At 41.2% G+C, this 22182-nt stretch overlaps 1 protein-coding gene and 1 pseudogene across 2 annotated transcripts in view; both read right to left on the bottom strand.

Moving 5' to 3' along the window:
- The window catches only part of THSD4 (thrombospondin type 1 domain containing 4), a 600975-nt gene that overhangs the window by 251501 nt on the left and 327292 nt on the right, over positions 1-22182 (bottom strand). The window lies entirely within an intron of this gene.
- Positions 10592-20287, bottom strand: LOC141994629 (nucleolar protein 11 pseudogene; annotated as a pseudogene).

The following is a 22182-nucleotide window of genomic DNA, read 5'->3' as shown; positions in this document are numbered from 1 at the left end:
TCTTATTAACATATCATTACCATGAACTGATTCATTGTCCACTTGAAGTCTAGTCTTTGAGAAAAAAAAAAAAAAAAACAACACCTCAAAAACTGAGTGTAAAGTATTTTCAGACAGTATATCCACCCCGGAACCTCCACCCCCAGCTCTGCCCTCAATTTTTTTTCTGGTATTACGATCATATTTTCCTACCATGCAAATTAAAAAATAAGGTTCTCTCCCTTGTTGCTGTGTAAAATAAACAAAAAAAAAAAAAAAAAGGGGGGGGGGGGGGAATTTACAGATTTACCAGAGAAGCAGTGAAAATGACACAAGATGCTGTTGAATGTACAAAGTAAACAAATGGAAAACATTAGGAAGATTTTCTATTGCTAATCATCCCTCTTACAAGGCTATGTGTGTGTTACTTGTAACAACAATAGGTACAAAAGTTTCAGAGAATGAAGATTCTCATGTTTCATTGTTAGTTTTATGTAGCTAGATTACTGCTATGTTCAGTCACTTGTTGGGACGTGAATTTTGGAGAATTCTGATTTCACTGGTTCTGGAAATGATTAGATTGTGGGTTTTATTATTCATAAATTTTAAGCATAGGCATAGTTTGACTTCTATATTGTTGGGGGGGTGGGGGTGGAGGTTGGCTCCAGTCAGGCCAACAGGGCCATGCATGGGGGGGAGGGGGACAAATTCTGTGCCTGCCCACAGGGGTGCCATTTCAGACTTTTTTTTTGGGGGGGGGGGGGGGGGAGGGTGGACAACTTTAACTGTGATTCCGTGGACTACATAGGCAACTGAAAACTAAGGGTTTTTTTTTGCAAATAACTTAGAAATTATCTGACAGGAGTACTGTATCTAATTCCTATATAAGAAAGAAAAATAAATAAATAATTAGACCCACTCAGCTCTAATACTAACATCTGACATCTTGTGGCAAGTCACTTAAGGGACACTGGATAGGTTTAAAATTGTAATGTACAGTAACTCCTCACTTAATATTGTCCCGGTTAAGGTTGTTTCATTTCTGATGTATTAGAGAACATGCTCATTTAAAGTTGAGCAATGCTCCCTTATAAGTCGTTTGGCCACCTGCTTTGTCCACTACATGCAGGATTCTCTGGAAGAGCAGCCCATCCTCGTGGGGGCTTGGAACCAGGGTGGGCAGTAGGCCCCCTATTGGCTCCCCTAAGTTCCCTGTGCGGCAGCCGCCCAACAGGCTATCAATTGCTGGGAAGTTCAGGTGTCCCTCACCCCACTGCCCTGTGCTGCTCCTGCCCTCTGCCTTGGAGACGCTCCTGGGAGCCTCCTGCTTCCTGTGCAAGGGGGGTGGAGGGGAAGAAGGGTCCTTACGTCAGGGTGTCTCCCTTCCCCCACTCCAGTACCCCATCTCCACAGAGCGGCCGGGGGTGAGAGGGAACAACATGCAGGTCTCAGGACAGAGGGAGCTTGCTGTAAGCTGCTGCTTTGTCTGAAGTAACTTGCTGATCTACTTAAAATGGCAGCGTACTTAAAGGGGCAATGTGCATCTCTCTCTCTCTCTCTCTCACAAACACACAGTGTGTGTCTGTCAGACACACCCACCCCAAACCCCGCAGCATGGAAAGTCGGCATGTGTGCAGCCGTGCAAGCACCGTGCGCTCCAGCGGGATAGTGTGGGTTCATCATAACGTTCAGTTTCCGTAGGGAAGTGTTTGCAACCACTGCCCTCCGTCCATTGTGTTTCCTCCTTCCTGACTCAGTCCACTCTGCCTTGTAGAGTGAGGCTACATTAACAACAACTTGTTAACCCCTGAGGGCTCAGCCAAGTGCTGGTTCATCATTTAGCAGCAAGGCATTCCCTTCCATCCAGGACACATCACACCATCCATTATCTACAGCCAAGCCCTAAGATACAACCAAATTTGCTCCAATCCCTCAGACAGAGACAAACACCTACAAGATCTTTATCAAACATTCTTAAAACTACAATACCCACCTGGGGAAGTGAGGAAACAGACTGACAGAGCGAGGTGGGTACCCAGAAATCACCTACTACAGGACAGGCCCAACAAGGAAAACAACAGAACACCACTGGCCATCGCATACAGACCCCAGCTAAAACCTCTCCAGCACATCATCAACGATCTACAACCTATCCTGGAAAACGATCCCTCACTCTCACAGACCTTGGGAAGCAAGCCAGTCCTCGCTTACAGTCAGCCCCCCAACCTGAAGCAAATACTTACCAGCAACTACACACCACACCACAGAAACACTAACCCAGGAACCAATCCCTGTAACAAACCCCGTTGCCTACCCTGTCCCCATATCTACTCTAGCGACACCAACAGAGGACCCAACCACATGAGCCACACCATCTACTAATGTGATATATGCCATCATGTGCCAGCAATGCCCCTCTGCCATGTACACTGGCCAAACTGGACAGTCTCTACGTAAAAGAATAAATGGACACATCAGACATTAGGAACGGTAACATACAAAAGCCAGTAGGAGAACACTTCAATCTTCCTGAACATTCTATAACAGATTTAAAAGCAGCCATCCTTCAACAAAAAAACTTCAGAAACAGACTTCAAAGAGAAACTGCAGAGCTACAATTCATTTGCAAATTTAACACCATTAATTTGGGCTTGAATAGGGCCTGGGAGTGGCTGGCTCACTAAAGCAATTTTCCCTCTCTTGGTATTGACACCTCCTCATCAATTATTGGGAGTGGACCACATCCACCCTGATTGAATTGGCCCTGTGAACACTGGTTCTCCACTTGTAAGGTAACTCCTTTCTCTTCATGTGTCGGTATATTTATGCCTGCATCTGTAATTTTCACTCCATGCATCTGAAGAATTTTACCCACGAAAGCTTATGGCCAAACATAAGAATAACCCTGTTATTCTTTAAGGTGCCAACAGACTCCTCGTTATTCCCTGAGAAATATCACACCATCTTCCACCCTGTGACTCCACCACGTCAACCAAGCTTCACAGTCATCATTGATGTGTACAGTATTAAATTGTTTGCCTAAAATTGTTTAAAACTTATACTGTATATGTATATAATGTCTTTTGTCTTGTGAACAAATTTTCTCTGGAACCTAACCCCCTCTCCCATTTACACTAATTCTTATGGGGAAATTGGATTCACTTAAAGTAGCATTTTTCAGGAACATAACTACACCATTAAACAAGGAATTACTGTATATTTTTATTCAGAGACTCTTACTAAAGTCAGAAGGAACCATCTAGTCTGACCTCCTACACAGTGTAGACCACAGAACTTCACCCTCTCACTCCTGTAATAGTGAGAGATTCGAGATCTGAGTTACTGAAGTCCTCAAATCATGGTTTAAAGACTTCAAGTTACAGAGAATTCACCATTTACACTAATATAAACCTGCAAGTGACCCATGCTGCAGAGGAAGGTTAAAAAAAACCCAGGGTCTCAGCCAATCTGGCATGGGAGAAAATTCCTTCCTAACGCCAAATATGGTGATCAGCGAGACCCTGAGTATATGGGCAAGGCCCACCAGGCAGATACCTGGGACAGAATTCTCTGTAGTAAATCAGAGCTCTCCCCATCTAGTGTCCTGGGTCCAGCCATTGGGGATGTTTGCTGCAGACAGTTGCTGATAGGCCACTCGCCATTGTAGGCAGTCCTGTCATACCATCCTCTCCATAAATTTATCAAGCTCAGTCTTGCAGCCAGTTAAGTTTTTTTTGCCCCGACTGCTCCCCTTGGACGGATGCTCCAGAACATCACTCCTCTGATGGTTAGAAACCTTCACCTAATTTCAAGCCTAAACTTGCCGATGCCAGTTACATCCATTTGTACATCTTGTGTCCATACTGGTGCTTAACTTAAATAACTCCTCTCCCTCCCTGATATTTATCCCTCTGAGGTATTTAGAGAGAGCAATCATATTTCCCCTCAGCCTCCTATTGGTTAGGCTAAACAAGCCAAGCTCTCTGAGTCTCCTTTAATAAGGTAGGTTTTCCATTACTCAAACCATCCTAGTAACCCTTCTCTGCACATGTTCCAGTTTGAATTCATCTTTCTTAAACATGGGAGACCAGAATTGCACACATTACTCCAGATGAGGTCACACCATAGGTGCCAACTTTTCCCGGCGCCAATGGGTGCTCGCCCCTGGCCCCACCCCCATTCTAATCCCTTCCCCAAAGTCCCTGCCCCCTCCCAAATCCTACTGAATTTCCTCCCCAAACTCCCATCCCAGCCCCGCCTCTTCCAAGAGCGCACCGTGTTCCCTCTCCTCCCCCCTCCCTCCCAGCACTTGCCGCCGCGAAACAGCTGTTTCATGGCGGGAAGCACTGGGAGCTAGGGGGCGGAGCAGAGGTGAGCTGGGGTGGGGGAGGCACTGCCAGTGGGTACAGAGCACCCACCAATTTTTCCCCAGGGGTGCTCCAACCCCAGAGCACCCATGGAGTTGGTGCCTATGGGTCACACCAGTGCCTTGTGTAATGGTACAAACACTTCCCTGTCTCTACTGGAAATACCTTGCCTGATGCACCTCAGGACCACATTAGACTTTCGTGGCCACATCACATTGACGACTCATAGTCATCCTGTGATCAACCAATACTCGCAGGTCTTTTTCCTCCCCTGTCACTTCCAACTGATAAATCCCCTGCTTATAGCAAAAATCCTTATTGTTAGTCCCTAAATGCATGAACTTACATTTTGCACTATTGAATATCATCCCATTTCTATTACTCCAGTTTACAAAGTCATCCAGATCTTCTTGTATGATATTCCGGTCCTCCTCTGTATTGGCAATACCTGCCAACTTTGTGTCACCTGCAAATTTTATTAGCACACTCCCACTTTTTTGTGCCAAGGTCAGTAATAAAAAAATGTTAAATAAGTTTGGTCCCAAGACCGATCCCAGAAGAACTCCACTAGTAACCTCCCTCTAGCCTGACACTTCAGCTTTCATTATGACCTGTTGTCGTCTCCCATTTAATAAATTCTTTATCCATCTTTCAGTTCTCATATTAATCCCCACTTTCTCCAATTTAACTAATAATTTCTCAGGTGGAACTATATCAAGTGCCTTACTGATATCCAGGTAGATTAGATCTACTGCATTTCTTTTGTCTAAAAACACAATTATCATCTCAAAGAAAGATATTAGTAACTTTGTTACCACCTCTTGAATACAACAATTGAAACAACTGTAGAAAAATCTACAATTACTTTCTATCATTTAGACTACTTATATGTGACTCTGTACTCCCTCCACTATCCCCATGTGTCTCTGTGCCCCAACCCAGCCACTCCCCTGTCCCTATCACCACGTGGCCCTGCACCTCCCTCCCCGCAGTGGCCCTGTGCCTCCACTCCCATTCAGCCCCTGCTCCCGTGTCCCCTCCCCCACTAGCCCTTATGAGCCCCCATCTGACCCTCCAGCACCACACACTGTCTGTTTCCCCACAGCCTGTCTCCTGACCTGGCTTGACAAGTGCTGCGAAGAAGGAAGGCTCTCTTTCTTTTCCCTTGCTGGCTGGGAGCTGCTGCTGTGTTCTATCACCACAGTCCCCTCTGGTGGGCAAAAGGTGGAACTGCTGCAACATTTTGGCAGAAGATTTTTTTGCGCAAAAACTATGTTTGGCTCATTAATTATGCACATGTGCAGTAGTGCAGAATTCCCCTAAGAGTATACATTGTACACTCAGGATGCCTGCCTAAGGCTTGCAGTTGGGGGGGAGAGGGCAACACGCCCTATCTCCCCAAACTGTGCCCGTGATTTTAAGGCCATAAGAGACCATTACAGTCATGTGGTCTGACCTGATGTATAATGCAGATCTGAACAACACAGAATTTCACCCAATAATTCCTTCACCAATCCCATAACACTGGTTGAGCTATATCTTGATTTAAATACTTCAAGTGATAAAGAATCTACCACATCCCGAGGTAAGTTGTACCAATGGTTAATTACTTTTACTACCCAAAATTTATGTTTTATTTCAAGTATATTTATCTAGCTTCAACTTCCAGCCACTGGATCTTGTTATATCTTTGTCTGCTAAATTAAAGAGCCCTCGACCATCAGAAATCTTCTCCCCATGAATGTACTTACAGACTGTGATCAAGTCATATCTTACCTTTCACTTGGATAAGCTAAATAGATTGAACTTTTTTAGTCTTTTGCTCTCGCATTAATAATAATCACACTTTGCTTCCTCTTTCTATTGGGTTACACATGTAGTACAACATTGCCAACAATTTTCAAGATAATGCCTACCCTAAAACTTCACCTATTTCATGCCTTTAAATATAGGTTGCTCTGAATAAATTCAGATACAACAATACAAACCTGCAGAAGCTCAGATGCAGCACAGACAGGTTAACCCAAAAGAAGCCTTTGCAAGTTTTGAGCAAACCTATTACAAAATGTCTTATCACAGGCCAGCATGCACAAGACCTGCAACCTGCCAAAAAGGAAAATGAGAACCACTGAAAACTATACATGCATCCTCACAATAGAAAAAAAACATTATTTATCTCAAATACTTCTGTAATGATAACTTCATGATGTGTTTTTAAAAATCATTTTCATGTAGAAGAGTTTTCTCAAATGACAGGGTGAGTTACCATATAACTGTATTTTTAAAACATTGTCCCTCTGATGTAGTCTTAACTCAGGGCTGAAACAAATCAGATTGAAAAGAATAATCTATTGCACTCATTTTGAAGGAACTCATTATAGGTATTAACATGCATTTATTTCATTCCCTTTCAAGATTGCCCACATTGTGATATAATTTAAATAGAAACATTTCTAAGGGTGGACTGATTCTAGAAGCCCTTCCATGCATTTAGATATGGAACTAACCACCTTAAAAGCAATTTGAATATTCTTCTTTTCCCTTTCTTGAGGGATATTCCTTCCCTTCCAGGAAAAATATTAAATACTACAGGGAAGCATACCCCTCTCCCCACAATGAGGGAAAAGGAAAAGTGCTCCCACACTGCTCTTGTTAATTGGCTCCATCCCTTTTTAATTATTACTCTGCTGCCTGTCTTACCCTCAGCCTGCCCTCTAGCTCCTTGTGGGACTAAAATTCAAATTTAATGTTGACACAAAAGAAGGAAAGCAGAGCAACATGGTTTTGGTATACCTTGTGTCATAAATATAAAGGGAAGGGTAAACACCTTTAAAATCCCTCCTGGCCAGAGGAAAAACCCTTTCACCTGTAAAGGGTTAAGAAGCTAGGATAACCTCGCTGGCACCTGACCAAAATGACCAATGAGGAGACAAGATACTTTCAAAGCTGGAGCAGGGGAGAAACAAAGTTTCTCTCTGTTTGTGTGTTGTTTTGCCAGGAACAGAAAAGGAATGGAGTCTTAGAACTTAGTAAGTAATCTAGCTAGATATGCGTTAGATTCTGTTTTGTTTAAATGGCTGATAAAATAAGCTGTGCTGAATGGAATGTATATTCCTGTTTTTGTGTCTTTTTGTAACTTAAGGTTTTGCCTAGAGGGATTCTCTATGTTTTGAATCTGATTACCCTGTAAGGTATTTACCATCCTGATTTTACAGAGGTGATTCTTTTACACTTCTTCTTCAATTAAAATTCTTCTTTTAAGAACCTGATTGTTTTTTCATTGTTCTTAAGATCCAAGGGTTTGGGTCTGCATTCACCTATGCAAATTGATGAGGATTTTTATCAAGCTTTCCCAGGAAGGGGGGTGTAGTGTTTGGGGAGGATTTTGGGGAGAAAGACGTTTCCAAGCGGGCTCTTTCCCTGTTATATATTTATTAGATGCTTGGTGTTGGCAGCAATAAAGTCCAAGGGCAAAAAGTAAAATAGTTTGTACCTTGGGGAAGTTTTAACCTAAGCTGGTAAAAATAAGCTTGGGGGTTTTCATGCAGGTCCCCACATCTGTACCCTAGAGTTAGCCTGACCTGTGTGGTGAAGGCTGACTTTTCCTTGGCGGATTCATCTAGCGGTTCCTGCCAGTACCCCTTGGTTAAGTCCAAGGTAGAGATGAACTGTGCCCGTCCCAGTTTCTCTAATAGTTCATCTGTGCGTGTCATTGGATAGTTGTCTGGGCGAGTTACAGCATTTAGCTTATGGTAGTCCATGCAAAAACGTATCTCCCCATCTGGTTTGGGAACTAGAACCACTGGAGATGCCCATGCACCACCAGAGGGGCGGTTTACCCCTATCTGTAGCATATCCTGGATCTCCCGTTCTATAGCAGTTTTAGCTTGAGGAGACACCCGGTAAGGTTGGACTTTAATTGGGTGAGCATTACCTGTGTCAATGGAGTGGTATGCCCGTTCAGTCAGTCCTGGGGTGGCTGAGAACGTCGGCACGTAGCTAGTGCATAGCTCCTTGATCTGCTGTTGCTGCATATGCCCAAAGGTCATGGAGAGATTTTGAAGCCAGGCCTGACTGAAAAGTCCATCTTAATGGAGCTGACTGAATATTAACATTGTGTTGATTTATCATTTTGAATCTTCTCTACAGCGGTAAAATGTCTCTCTTTTCCGGAATGACACATGGGGAGGGAGAAAAGGTCCTTGGTTGTCACCTACCCAGTCTTGGACTTCATTGCTTATTTTTCATGGCCATGCTCCAGTCTTCTGTATTTTGATGACAGAATCCTGGTTTCCATCCCAAGTCCTCCCAGCAACTCTCCACCTTCCCAGAAAGCAGCAGTGTGGTGCAAGCAGAATAAAGAGATGTTTATAAAACATTCACTCCTCTGCCCAACACTACATTTTGATTAAAAAGAAGTGGCAACCTTGCTTTGAACTTTGAATGTTATTAAAAGCCCATCATATGGAACCAAAGACTTAGATGTTGTAATTTTATATCTGTATCTGTTAAACTTTTCTGCTCTCGAAATAAAACATTAAGATCTTTTGTACCATAGCCGGGCCTTCTTTAAAATTATTATTTTAAGAGTTCCCTTTCTATTTTCATAACACCACAATCCCTAAAGTACTCGTGCCCCCTTCCACCTCCTCTCAGGAGTAATACAGCCTTACATTTAATACATTTCTTGTTTAAAATTTACAATGTTACACTATCAACCTGGTGGACTCTGCTCACCAGGAAGTAAATGTCTTTGAGAAATCTCTGTGTAAACTGTGGTGCTTCACATTTAGTTTCTTTCAGTGTCTCTCTCTCTCTCTCTCTCACCCACTCACCCACCCCTCAAGAGAAAAAGGGAAAGGGCAGTATCTGATCATGTTACGTTTACACAAACACTTTAATCCAATGTTTCATCTTAATCTGTAGTAAACACGAATCGACATAAAAATTCCTACCTTGCAAAACCCAAGTACAAACAATAAACTCCCTTTAAAACAAAACAAATGAAATATAAATTGCACAGAGAATGCAGGATTATTTCCTATTCAAATGATGGCTTGTACTAATTAAACATTTTAAGATAAATCTGGGCTGCACAGAAAGAATTAAAATACACTTAACTTCTTCATGATAGATCAAAGCTGATGTTTCCAACATCATGTACTAACAAAAGTACTCTAAACACAGATGGGGAAAATGGATCTATGGATCACATTACTATATAATATCTTCCCTCTTTAATCAAATACAAAGAAATGCGAGTTCCAGCAAACAACAAGATGTTAGTAGTTTGCATCTGATTAAGAGAACATTCCACAGGCTGTGTCAGAAAAAGGAACTGGAGGAATGTAGTGAATTTTGGGGGGCAGATGATGACAAAAGTTGATTTGTATTTCTAGGGTTATACAAACCATATTGTCCTCTAGGGAGTATAAAAACTATATTGTCATCCCTTGTAACTGTAGAGACAGTGAAAACGAACTAGGGTGACTAATAACTGGAGGAACACCAACATCCACAGATAGAGGAAAAGCTGACCAAAGATTGAAGGTTCTCTGACTCTTATATTGTAAATTCTTTGTGGGGATCTTTTTGTGCAGATTGATTCAGTAGGGCCTTGGTCATGATCAGATTCTCTGGCACTACAGTAGTACAAAATAATAATTGCAACAAAGAGGAGTCTTTCTTCATGCCCATATAGTGGCAAGACTGATGGACCAAGAAGAAGCATACACAAAGATACACAAATAACATTCTACCACTTGCCTGGACAAGTTCCACCTGGCGAATGAAAGCTGGTGGTATATTTGCCAGTGTTAAGGGAGAAAATTAGACAGTCTTTCTCCATGAAGGAACAAATAATTTAAGATTTCAGAAACTAATTAATATCCTTAACTGCACTTGGAAACATCCTGGACACTTGCACAGAGTATGAAGCACTTGCATAATAAGTTCTCATTGGCACACCCTCTCTTTGCTGCTGTACATTGCACTTCTAGAAGCCTTGTAGAGGTCATCATTGTAGCACTATGTACAGCACATTACAGTAGTCTGGCAAATAGGTGGAAAATTATGGTCAAGTCTATATTTGAAGGGGGGGACACAATCTCTTGCACAACTAAAGATGAAAAGAGAGCACTATAAAAACCTGACCTATGACTTTCATTCTTAGTTGTTAGCTACAGCAACACTCCTGGACAATTTCTAAAGACATAATAATGGTATCCATAAAGTCACATCTATAACTATCTGGATATAGGAATAGCAACAATAGAGATCTATGGAACAAAGAGAAGAGGATAAAGACACGTATTATAAAGTGGGGAAATGGCCTCAAACAAGAGATGAGCTTGGGGAAAGATAGATATAGATTAGATATACATCTCTCTCTCTCTCTCCAGAATCCCAAGAGAAGCCAGCAAGTAAATGTCACAGTTGTGATGCCATCTGAGAGATTTATTTCTCTAGAACACATAGGCCATCTCTCTTATAACACCAAGGCAGTGAAACAGAGCTGACTTCGGGTATAAAAACAATAGCACAGTAACGCAAAGGATTGGTGTTCATGATCAAATCCCACTTACAGCACACCAGTTTTCTATTCTATTATAAAACACTACTAAGGGAAATAAGCATTGTGGGTATGTTGCTAAAGGCAATGAATACATTTGGCCAAAGACTTGGGACTTAATTACAATACTGATCAAAACACACTGGATTAAACTTTGTTCAGCAGTTATAAATGAAAACCCACATTATTTCATTCTGTATTTTTCAAAACAGAAAAAAAAATTCCAAAGCCATTCACCACACAGCAGAGAAATGAAATGAGCGGTCAGAGAGAACTAATCCTGTAGCGATGTTATTGATACTTTGGGCAGCAACCACATGTTGCCTTTCCCATCCATTTACACAAGACCTCGGAGTCACAGAAGTAGCTACACATGTCAAAACTCTCCCACATACTGTCCACTTCCATCTTTCCAATAAAGCTGTCAAAGGCTGATCTCAACGTACTGTAGAGTACTTCCCATTTCTAATTACACTGCAAATTAAAAGAATTAACAGGCCAAGGTCACAACCCTACCTTGTTAGTGGGCTAGGGGCTCATTTGTTACTGGTTGGGGTCCATGCCAGGTCAAGGAAACACAAAGCACCAACAGATCAGTTACACATCACTGATGAAAATTAGAAGCATGATTTTGATGCAAGAATGAGGCTTTAATTTTTCCCAGAAGTGTACAGTGTCAACAATGATCCCTTTTTAATTAAAGAGAAACTGTCTAGCCGTACTGAAGAAAATTAAAATCTGTGGAAAATGTTCTTGTTTACAGAACAGACTTCTGAACAGTTTATCTTACAAGTCTGCCTGTTTTTGAACTAATCACATTAAACACATGTTGTCCGTCAGAACCATAGTATCAGCATGTTGTAGTCTGCCAGCTGCCCAGATTGTAGAAAGTGATCACATGTGCTGAAAGGGTTGGCAGGCAAACATAGAAGAGCAGTCATTTTGGGGCACTGCTTGATTCCTCTATGTATAAAGTCCATTGAGGAAGATAGAGCAACTGCTTAGGTGTATTGTGTAACTGATCACCTTAATCACCTCCCATTGTTCTTAGGTCCTGGTGGAGCTGTGGAAACCCCTCTCCAGAGTTGCATGCATGGATGCATAAATCTTTCATACACTTAATACAATATAGTCCCCAAAGATTTTGTGTACAGTAGCGATATATGACACAAATATAACCCATGGATTATATTAAATCTAGCTTGTATGTTTGTTTTGTTCATTTTGAAAACATGAAGCCTTAACAAAAGTAAAATGTCCCTACATTTATTCTGTATTCAAGTCCCTCATTGATGTTTCATTTTTTCAGGTACCAATAGGTCAGCAGACCGATAGGGAATTTTAGGGGGAAAAAAGCCCTCAAAAAACACTAACATCCTTAAAATCTCAGGCCACTTGTTCACAGCAGCTCCTGTTCAACTGTGAACTCAGTGCAAATCAAACAATTTAGCCTGTAAAAAATGAAACTGAGATAATCACAAAGTGCCTGATTCTGCCACACTGCCTCATGTTGAGTTGTACCTTACTCCTGTGAATAGCTCAACTGAATTCAAAAAGGCTACTTGTAGAGTTGGGGTAGCAGAACTGAGCCCGAAATGACTGCAGCAAAATAGTCAAAGAAAGATGCTCGCTGAAAATATGAAACAGTATAAAAGTTGTTTGCATATTTTTTTAAAACATAGCGTGCTCAGTAATTAGGCAAATAAGGAAACATCTAGCATGTAGTATAAAAGTATATCACGATAAAGAATTGGGAAGTATCAAGATCTATCATCAGACCTGGGAAATGTTTACATGTTAATTAAACAGTTATATATTATATACTGCTAATGATACAGGATTTTATGAGATATGATATGGATGCTACTAAAGAAGAATAAAAAAAGAATTCTTAAATGTCCATGTAGAACAAAGCAATCGGGGAAATGAATTTTGTATCACCAGTGATTGGAACAAGTGGTGCTGATTACTTGATCCCCATGCTCATATGATCTACATGGGTCAAAGCTAGGAACAACACCAATTCTAATCTGAAAGACCCCCAGAGAGTTGTAAAACTTGACTTTTTAGAGAAATAGGGCCATAAAGGCACATCTGTATAGCTAACAGCATCATATGTACTGGAAAACAATCAGCATTTTCAGGAAAATCAAGTGAACAAAACCACACAAAATTCTTTTAATATTGATGCATCAGGAACACTCGAAAGACTTCCTGCCCAGTTCCAAATTTTTTCAGTACAATAACTTGACATTTGTATGGATTATGTCTTAAATCATTTTCAGCAAATGTTTCAGGAAAATTTCCCTGCCGTGAACTCTAGGAAATATATTTGTCATTAACTGAACAGTCTCATTTTGATATGTAGTGAGCTCGACGTGTAAACTTATGCTCACTGAAATGAGCAGCAGTAGTGCTGTTTTGCATTATGCCCCTTGTTGTTCAACTGGTTGTATATCCAATATTGGAAATACTTGCTTTTCTCTTTATTTAAATGGCTATTTGGGGATATTTCTAGTGTGCCAATCTCTGTATTTCTGAGTCCCAAAACAGTTAAAAGTATCACATAGCGTCCACAGAGCTCCTCACCTCTCCTAGCTTTAACTTCCTATTTTTGTTATTGTTGCTATTGCTTGTTATTTGGTTGTAGTTCCTTGTTCAGTTATTGCAGGGAAGCTTTTGGAAACGGGTAAATCTTAGAATCATAGAATATTAGGGTTGGAAGAGACCTCAGGAGGTCATCTAGTCCAATCCCCTGCTCAAAGCAGGACCAACCCCAACTAAATTATCCCAGCCAGGGCTTTATCAAGCCAGGCCTTAGAAACCTCTACGGATGGAGACATATTTTGCAACATATTTTGAAAATGTTCAGGCTTGACCTTAGCTATATCTTCTGTAGGTCATTCAAGAAGAAGGTAGTATTACTAATGTTTGACTTAATAGATGACAACATCAGTGATATACACATAAAATGTTGGGGTGGGATTTTCAAAAGCACTTAATTGTGCTCCTAAATTACAAACCCTCAATTGATGTAAACAGTGCTATGGCCATTTACACCTTTTGAGGATCTGCCCCTTAGTCTTCCAGAGTGACTTCATGGACTTCAGTGGGTCTACTCACATGTATCTCAGTGTTTTACTAGACACGGACCAGAGAAGCAGGGAACAGGAGGTTGGCCAACCAGACTTGTATTTTGGATGAACCCAAGAGTGAGTAGTCATCTCTTCAGACTAAACAGTACCAAAAGGTGAAAAACAATCCTGTATCCTCTCTGGGACAGGTGCTTATTACAATCATGCTTCACTACAAAAGGGAATATTGGCTGGCTCCCCATGAGGATAAAGATTATTCCATGCTATTCATGGATTTTATTTTCAACTTCCTAGGGCTCTTTTGAATTCTACCTGAAAACACAAATGATTAAAAGAAACATTGGTTTACCTCATCTGTAAGATGCCTACCCTGAATCCAAGATTTGACTAAGCTTTATTGTACTTGGGGCTTTTGAAAAATATATATTTGTCATAGAAATTGACAGATGCTTAAGACAGTCTATGGAAATGTCATAGAAATTTAGAGGGGGAAAAGGGATTCTCTCTGACCCCAAAGCATTAGTCCCTGCTCTGTCATTAACTCTCAGCTTGATTACTGTAGTTGATTAAAAACAATGGCTACCATGCCAAGAGCTGACACAGCAGAAGATGATCTTTTATTGCCTAAATTTTTGCAAGCAGTCTAAATTTTGGGGGCAGGCTTTTGCAGGTAAATATTGGCCTAAAAACAAAATCAAAAGCCTTACTTACAGTACAACATAAAGGCCACACATTGCTTATTTTTCTCTCATATTCATGTGTCTTGTTGTATTGTCATGTTAGAAACAGCAAGCGGACTCCAACAAACGTGCCATAGTGTCACTTTAAATGGTTATTCTGACCTTACAGATAGTAGAAAAACAGTCACAGCAAAACAAGATTTATATCAACAGGGTTCCAGCTGTGCTCTTAAAAAACTTTTACTGAAGATAATTTAAGGTCAGATGTACAGTATTCTCACTTACCAAAATAAATATCATGAAGTACATCTATAATAAATAAGCAAAATTTCTAAAGGAAATTAAAATTTGCCTACAGATCTGTATCAAACACTAATACATGCACTATGAGGGACAGCCCAGTCAACTAGAAATCTGCTTGGGCCCAATTTTTAAGCTGGACCCAGACCCAAACCTAACAGAAAGTATCTAGTTGTTTTCAGACCCAACACTTCCTCCAAACCTGTATCAATGTTGCTACCTTGTCTTTGGGCCTTGGCCTGGTGGGATCTTCCTGCTCCCCATGCTCCCTGCCAGCAAGCCACATCTTCAACTACCTCCTGCCTGTGGGGCTGGTAGGGTGGCAGCTGCATGCTGCATTCCTTCCAGGGGCCACAGCCACCTCAGAGTACTGTGCACACTCCACCGCACAGTGAGGTGATCATGGCAGGTAGGAGTGGGTCATACAGCTGCTGCTGAACGGATCCTATCGGCAGGAGATCGTGATCAGAGACTACCCAACTTGAACCTGAGAGGGTCGGGTTGTTTCTGACCCAACCCAAACCCAACACTTGCAGTCAGGTCCCATCAAGTTGCAAGGCTCTATGATCATCCATAAGATAAGGGAAACATCATTAGCCAAGTTTCATCAACACTTCCATCCTAGTAAGTCACTAAAAGGCTTTTAAAATGGTAAGAATAGCATGATCCATATGTTTCGTGTTGCTGATTCCTAAGCAGTTTCAGCATTGAAACTTGCTTTTCTCTTGCAGCAAAACTCTACCAGCAAAAAGAGGAATCCATTTGGTGGTAAAACTGGCAAAATTCACAAACTCTGATAATATTCCCACATTCTACATGAGCAGCTTAGAAAAAAATGACTCTTGATCAAGAAGTTTATTTATTTAAATAAACAAGAGCAAAGGAGGGGAAGTAGGGACTGTCCAATCTGGGATTTAAAAACTAACATTCAAAAACCCCTTCTCCAATGAATGTCTTCTCCAACTAGAAGAGGAGTACTTGTGGCACCTTAGAGACTAACAAATTTATTTGAGCATAAACTCTAGCCCACGAAAGCTTATGCTCAAATAAATTTGTTAGTCTCTAAAGTGCCCCAAGTACTCCTCTTCTTTTTGCGAATACAGACTAACACGGCTGCTACTCTGAAACTTCTCCAACTATGTGTTTACTTTATGGATAGTCTAGTACATTGTTTTCATTGGAAGGGTACTCTGTTTTTTAAATCCAAAAAAGAGAGTCATCACATCATGCTTAATTTGGGTTAACATTCCTCTTACAAACCAAGGAGCAATAGAAGGGGAGCTTGATTGGTTGAAGTATTATGTATCTGATGTTAAAAAGATAAAGAATATCACCTCCCAACTATAATTTTTAAAAAATTTGCCCAAAGCAAAACCTCATTAGTTTCTCTGTGTTTAAATACACGAGAAACAACAATTGACAAACTGAACCCGGATTGCTCAAGCTGATCCTTGAAGTACATGCATGAGATGGGAAAGATTAGATTACAGACATAGGTGCTGTGCAGTGAAAACTAGGGGTAATTGATCAGGTGTGCCTTGACTTTTGGATAGTTTTTTTTTTTTAATTGATCGAGCTCTGATTCTGTTATGGCTATAATGAATATTTTTGGTCTGCTGTGGAACAATGTTAGAAACAAACATATAATTATGGTTATACAACATGTTTGTCATAGCCTGTGTGTGCGTCAGGGATACAGTGTTTCCCATCTTGACCACAATATGTGAGAGTGTGAGCATGAGAGACTCAAAATGAACTTTTGAGCTGCCAAATATTGGTTGTGTGTATCCTTCAGGATTCCTTTAGTCAATGTTTCAAAAATATGTACTCGGAGCTGTATTACTTTGAAGGAACACAAAACCATTCAGCCTGACCCTAAGATTAAGCCCATTATTAAGTAAAGAGGGGACATTAAGTGCAGGATAGGAGGACACTAAACCCTGGTTTACACAACAATGTTAGGTCACCTTGCGTCAAACTACTTGTGCATATATCTATATTCAAATTTGTTTCTGGCTGATGTAAGTGCCTTGTTAAGGTGATGCAGTAACATCATAACTCCACTGAGCCATGGTCAACCTACAGAGGTCAATGCAGTGTGAACGTAGAGACTGTGTGGCCAATGTCAACCTGAGGAGTCCACCGTTCTGGTCACAACTGTGAACTCCACTGCCCAGGGGTCATGGAGATCAGAAGTCACCTCCCCCTTTAAAAATCACCATGTATTATTAAAATGCCTTTCTGGATTGCCAAACTTGGGAGCACACCTAGCAACTCTTCAGTTACCTAAGCAACCATGCCAGCTCCACACACTAAATGCTCTCCTGATGTACTCTGTGGCATGGTGGGAGGGTGCCAAAATAGGGCTATGCATGCTGTCTATTGCATCACTGCAGTTCAGGAATCCCATTGCTGCCAATCTATCCACTATGACCTGCACATTGCTCAGAGTCACAGTCCCGCATAGAATACGATTCATGACCCTGCACACTTGCATGAAAACAGCCCCCACTGTAATGATGATTTCCCACTGACCAGTAGCAATCCAATGTTGCAAGCTTCGAGAATGTGATTGCCACTCACTTCTCAACTATAAGTACAACAAGGAGTCTGGTGGCACCTTAAAGACTAAACAGATTTATTTGGGCATAAGCTTTTGTGAGTAAAACACCACTTATTCAGATGCATGGAGTGAAAATTACAGATGCAGGCATTATATAATGACACATGAAGGGAAGGGAGTTGCCTCACAAGTGGAGAACCAGTGTCGACAGGGCCAATTCGATTAGGGTGGATGTAGTCCACTCCCAGTGTGGAGGTGTCAATTCCAGGAGAGGCAAAGTGGCTTTTGTAATGAGCCAGCCAGTCCCAGGCCCTATTCAAGCCCAAATTAATGGTGTTAAATTTGCAAATAAATTTTAGTTCTGCTGTTTCTCTTTGAAGTCTGTTTCTGAAGTTTTTTTGTTCAAGTATAGCTACTTTTAAATCTGTTATAGAATGTCCAGGAAGATTAAAGTGTTCTCCTACTGGCTTTTGTACGTTACCATTCCGGATATCTGATTTGTGTCCATTTATTCTTTTATGTAGGGACTGTCCGGTTTGGCCAATGTACATGGCAGAGGGGCACTGCTAGCACATGATGGCCTATATAACATTAGTAAATGTGCAGGTGAATGAGCCTCTGATGGTGTGGCAGATGTGGTTGGGTCCTCTGATGGTGTCGCTAGAGTAGACATGGGGACAGAGTAGGCAACGAGGTTTGCTACAGGGATTGGTTCCTGGGTTAGTGTTTCTGTGGTGTGGTGTGGTGTGTAGTTGGTGAGTATTTGCTTCAGGTTGGGGGGCTGTCTGTAAGCAAGGACTTAAGCTGCCTGACTCCCAAGGTCTGTGAGAGTGAGGGAATCGTTTTCCAGGATAGGTTGTAGATTGTTGATAATGTGATAAAGCTAAAAAGTAATCCTTTTGCTTCTGGTAGCATCACCACAACTGTAAAATGAGCATCTAGTAACAGGCACATCCAGTCCATAATCTGGTTTATGGTTGGAGAGCACATGCCAGGAAAATTCATACTAACTTTTTCACTGCACTTTATATACAGGTACTGCAAATACCGGAGAAACAGAACGACTTGCTGAGCTGAAAGGTCTTTCAAATGAGGCAAGAGAAACGTTTCACTGTATGCTGAATGGAGAATGGCATTTAACAGTGCTGCCTTTTGTGGTCCAACAGGGCATAATTCTTCAGTGTTCATCACATGGGATTTCTGTGTTAATTGATCACCACAGCTGTCCTCCATCAGTTCAGAACTGAAGCCATTCTGTACAGTTTCACTTTTTTTTTCTACTTGATCATTGGGCGTAATATCGATGTAACTGATTACTGAATCTAAATTCACATTTGTTCCTTGAAGGCTGTCATCACTGATGCTTAAGAAAGCCTTCAAGCAAGCACAGGTAACTGCTTCAGGAACATCAGGAAATTGCTGTAGACAGAGTTGCAACAAATGCACATCTGTCTTCTACAGAGGTTTTAGCTGGGGGCTGTACGTAATGGCCAGTGGTGTTCTGTAGTTTTCCTTGTTGGGCCTGTCCTGAGGTAGGTGATTTCTGGGTACCTGTCTCACTCTGTCAATCTGTTTCCTCATTTCCCCATGTGGGTATTGTAGTTTTAAGAATGCTTGATAAAGATCTTGTCGGTGTTTGTCTCTGAGTGATTGGAGCAAATTTGGCTGTATCTTAGGGCTTGGCTGTAGACAGTGGATCGTGTGATGTGAATTGGCCCTGTCAACACTGGTTCTCCACTTGTGAGGTAACTCCCTTCCCTTCATGTCTCATTATATAATGCTTGCATCTGTAATTTTCACTCCATGCATCTGAAGAAGTGGTGTTTTACCCATGAAAGCTTATGCCCAAATAAATCTGTTAGTCTTTAAGGTGCCACCAGACTCCTTGTTGTTTTTGTGGATACAGACTAACATGGCTACCCCCGATACCCAACTATAAGTGTAGCTCTCATTCTGGCATCTGTGCCCTGGAGGAAGCTTGGAACACCGATCGAGGAACATGGCCCTTTGCATCTGAAAATTCTGCTGCCACTGTCATCATCCCAAACCTGCATTATGATGTGATCCCACCCGTCAGTGCTTGTCCCTTCATAATTTGTCCTCAAAGAAATCATCATGTCCCCTGTTGTGTTTTTTCTTGCAGATCTGGAAATACCAGAGGACCATTCTACCTGTATTTGCAACATTCACGAGAATAGTGCAGAATTGTGTGGGGTCCATGCTACTGTCAGAGATGGCAGAGAGCCAGAAGTGCCACATGGGTTTATTGTATTTAAAAAAGGGGGGAGGGAATTATGGGTATGTATGGCATTATGGGATGGAGAAAGCAGCATGCCAGGAACTTGAACCCCACCTCCCAGAGATCCCCGAGAAAGTAATTTCTACCCCACAACACACTGCAAAAACTTTCCACGAAGCATTGCACTGGACAGCAGAGCATGGCACACTGGGATACCTACCTGTGGTGCACTGCACTTTGCATCGACACAAGTACTCCTAGTGAGTATATGCAGTGCCAGCACAAGCAGCCAAGTATGCAAGTGCATGAGCAGTACAATAATTTTGGTAGCTTCATGACAACATATATTGCATTGACCAAAGTTTGTAGCGTAGGCACGGTCTAAGTGCCAATCCTGTACTTTTCCACTGATTTCAATGAGAGCAGGATCAAGCTTTAAAGGAGGAATTAAGTAGACACTTGTTCCAATCTTTCCATTGTGATAAACATCCATCCCACTTGTGCTTAATCAGAACGCTGTAGAACACTGAGCTGAACACTCCATGTGGTTAATATTCATTTTGTAAGAATGAAATCCCTCACCCCTTTAATAATAAAAAATAAATAAACTGAGTAGATATTCCCACTAAAGCACTTGGAATGCTTTACAACAGTGAAAACAAATACAATAAAAGCAAAATAAAATACCACCTACTACTGCTACTATTTTTCTCTAGTAAAAAGGCTGTTGACTTTTTAAGTCATATGTTTTGCCAACAGCATCTTATGTTTTTTATAGTAGTTTCCCATCACTGTGCATTTGGCTTTTCAAGTCTTAACAGTGCAGCTAATTCCTATTGTCCTTATTTGGCGAAAGCTAAGACAAACCTGAATTCTTGAAAGCGATTTTACATTCCCTCTCTTTAGTGGATCAGATGCGGACCATGGTACAATCTTTCCCTTTACATTTGCAAGTCTAATTAAGGAAGGGTTTTAACAAATATTTAGGAATTTTATGAGAAAATACATCTGTACTAAATCTCCTACTGGGATTAATTCCACTTTATTCTAATCACCAATGTCAAGGGTCGCCTTTTAACTTCCCTTACACACCAGCTCAACCATTCCCTGGCAGAACTTTTACAATGTCTAATAGGACAGGACTCTGTCCTGAGGTTGGCTAAAATAAGTGGTGCATGTCGACATCAGAGTCATGGGAAAGCTTGACAGAAAGGCCAAAATCTGGAAAATTCAGATATGGTCTGAGATTTCTTTTCCGCATACAAGGAAAGAATTAGTCTTCATGGGCTTTCCATTTTGTATGCAATATTTTCCCACAGTCAGAGAAACTGTTTTGATATCATTTCAACACTGTGGACCAAACCATTCCATTTCGGTACCAATCCACATTACATATTGCAGAGAGCTTCAATTTCCCCAGGGGACTCAGAGGGATTGTGCACTGGCCCTATCTACCATTTTCCTAATGCTGTGCCCATGCCTGCGCCTCCACTTTAATAATTCAATGGGAATTGCAGATACTCATCGTGGCTCAGAGTCTAGATCTTGTGCAATGACAAATTGGGATGTTTCTACTTAGTGATACATATTTTAGTCTTAAATTGTGTTTTATTATTAAATTATTTTGTTATCAAAACACTTTAGATATGTTTTCAAGCTAAATAAAATGAAATTGTAGGAAAAGAAAAATTCTGCTTCAGAGGCCACAAATAAGCTGATGATATTCTGGGACTGGGTTGAGGTATTTTGCCCACTCCCCCCACAAAGGCAAAGAAAGGGATAACCCAAGACTTCAGGACAGAGAGAAAGTGAACTAGAAGGGGTTCTGTTGCAGCTACTGCTATACAGATTTCCAGAGAACAAGAAGAGATGCAGTCAGCCTCTATGAACCACCATATTGGAAGAAAACAATATGCTTGGTAGGCAAAAATCCCCTTTCTGAGAGCAGCTAGGTTACATGTTTGTTTGTTCCAATGGCACTTGGCAAAGCCATCCCCATATCTCTCTTTTAGACAGGGCTGAAGTACACAAGAGATCCTTTTATTATGCACTTTCAAGACTGAAAAGACCTGGGCTCTGATACAAATCGAAGTGGATATTGATTACCCAATAATCTCCAGAAAAAGAAATCCACCATGTGAACCAGAAGAGGAGACTTGGTGTCTTCTGAAAGGGATGGGGAACCCCCACTGCCCCACATCACCACTAGAATGAGACATCCATTGGACCCTAACGCTTCTTTAGCACAAGCATAGCAGGATACCAGTGCAGCATAATTTAACAAAGAGACACGCAAGAGAATGACATGGCCAGTTTATGTAGTTCCTTTTCATAAATAAATCTGACATACCCAGATAGGTATCTCACATTCAACACCAAGACATCACA

The sequence above is a fragment of the Natator depressus genome, chromosome 10, assembly GCF_965152275.1.
Source record: "Natator depressus isolate rNatDep1 chromosome 10, rNatDep2.hap1, whole genome shotgun sequence".
NCBI lineage: Eukaryota > Metazoa > Chordata > Testudines > Cheloniidae > Natator > Natator depressus.
Note: the sequence above shows the minus strand (reverse complement) of the source record. Positions and strands in the feature narration are given on the sequence as shown.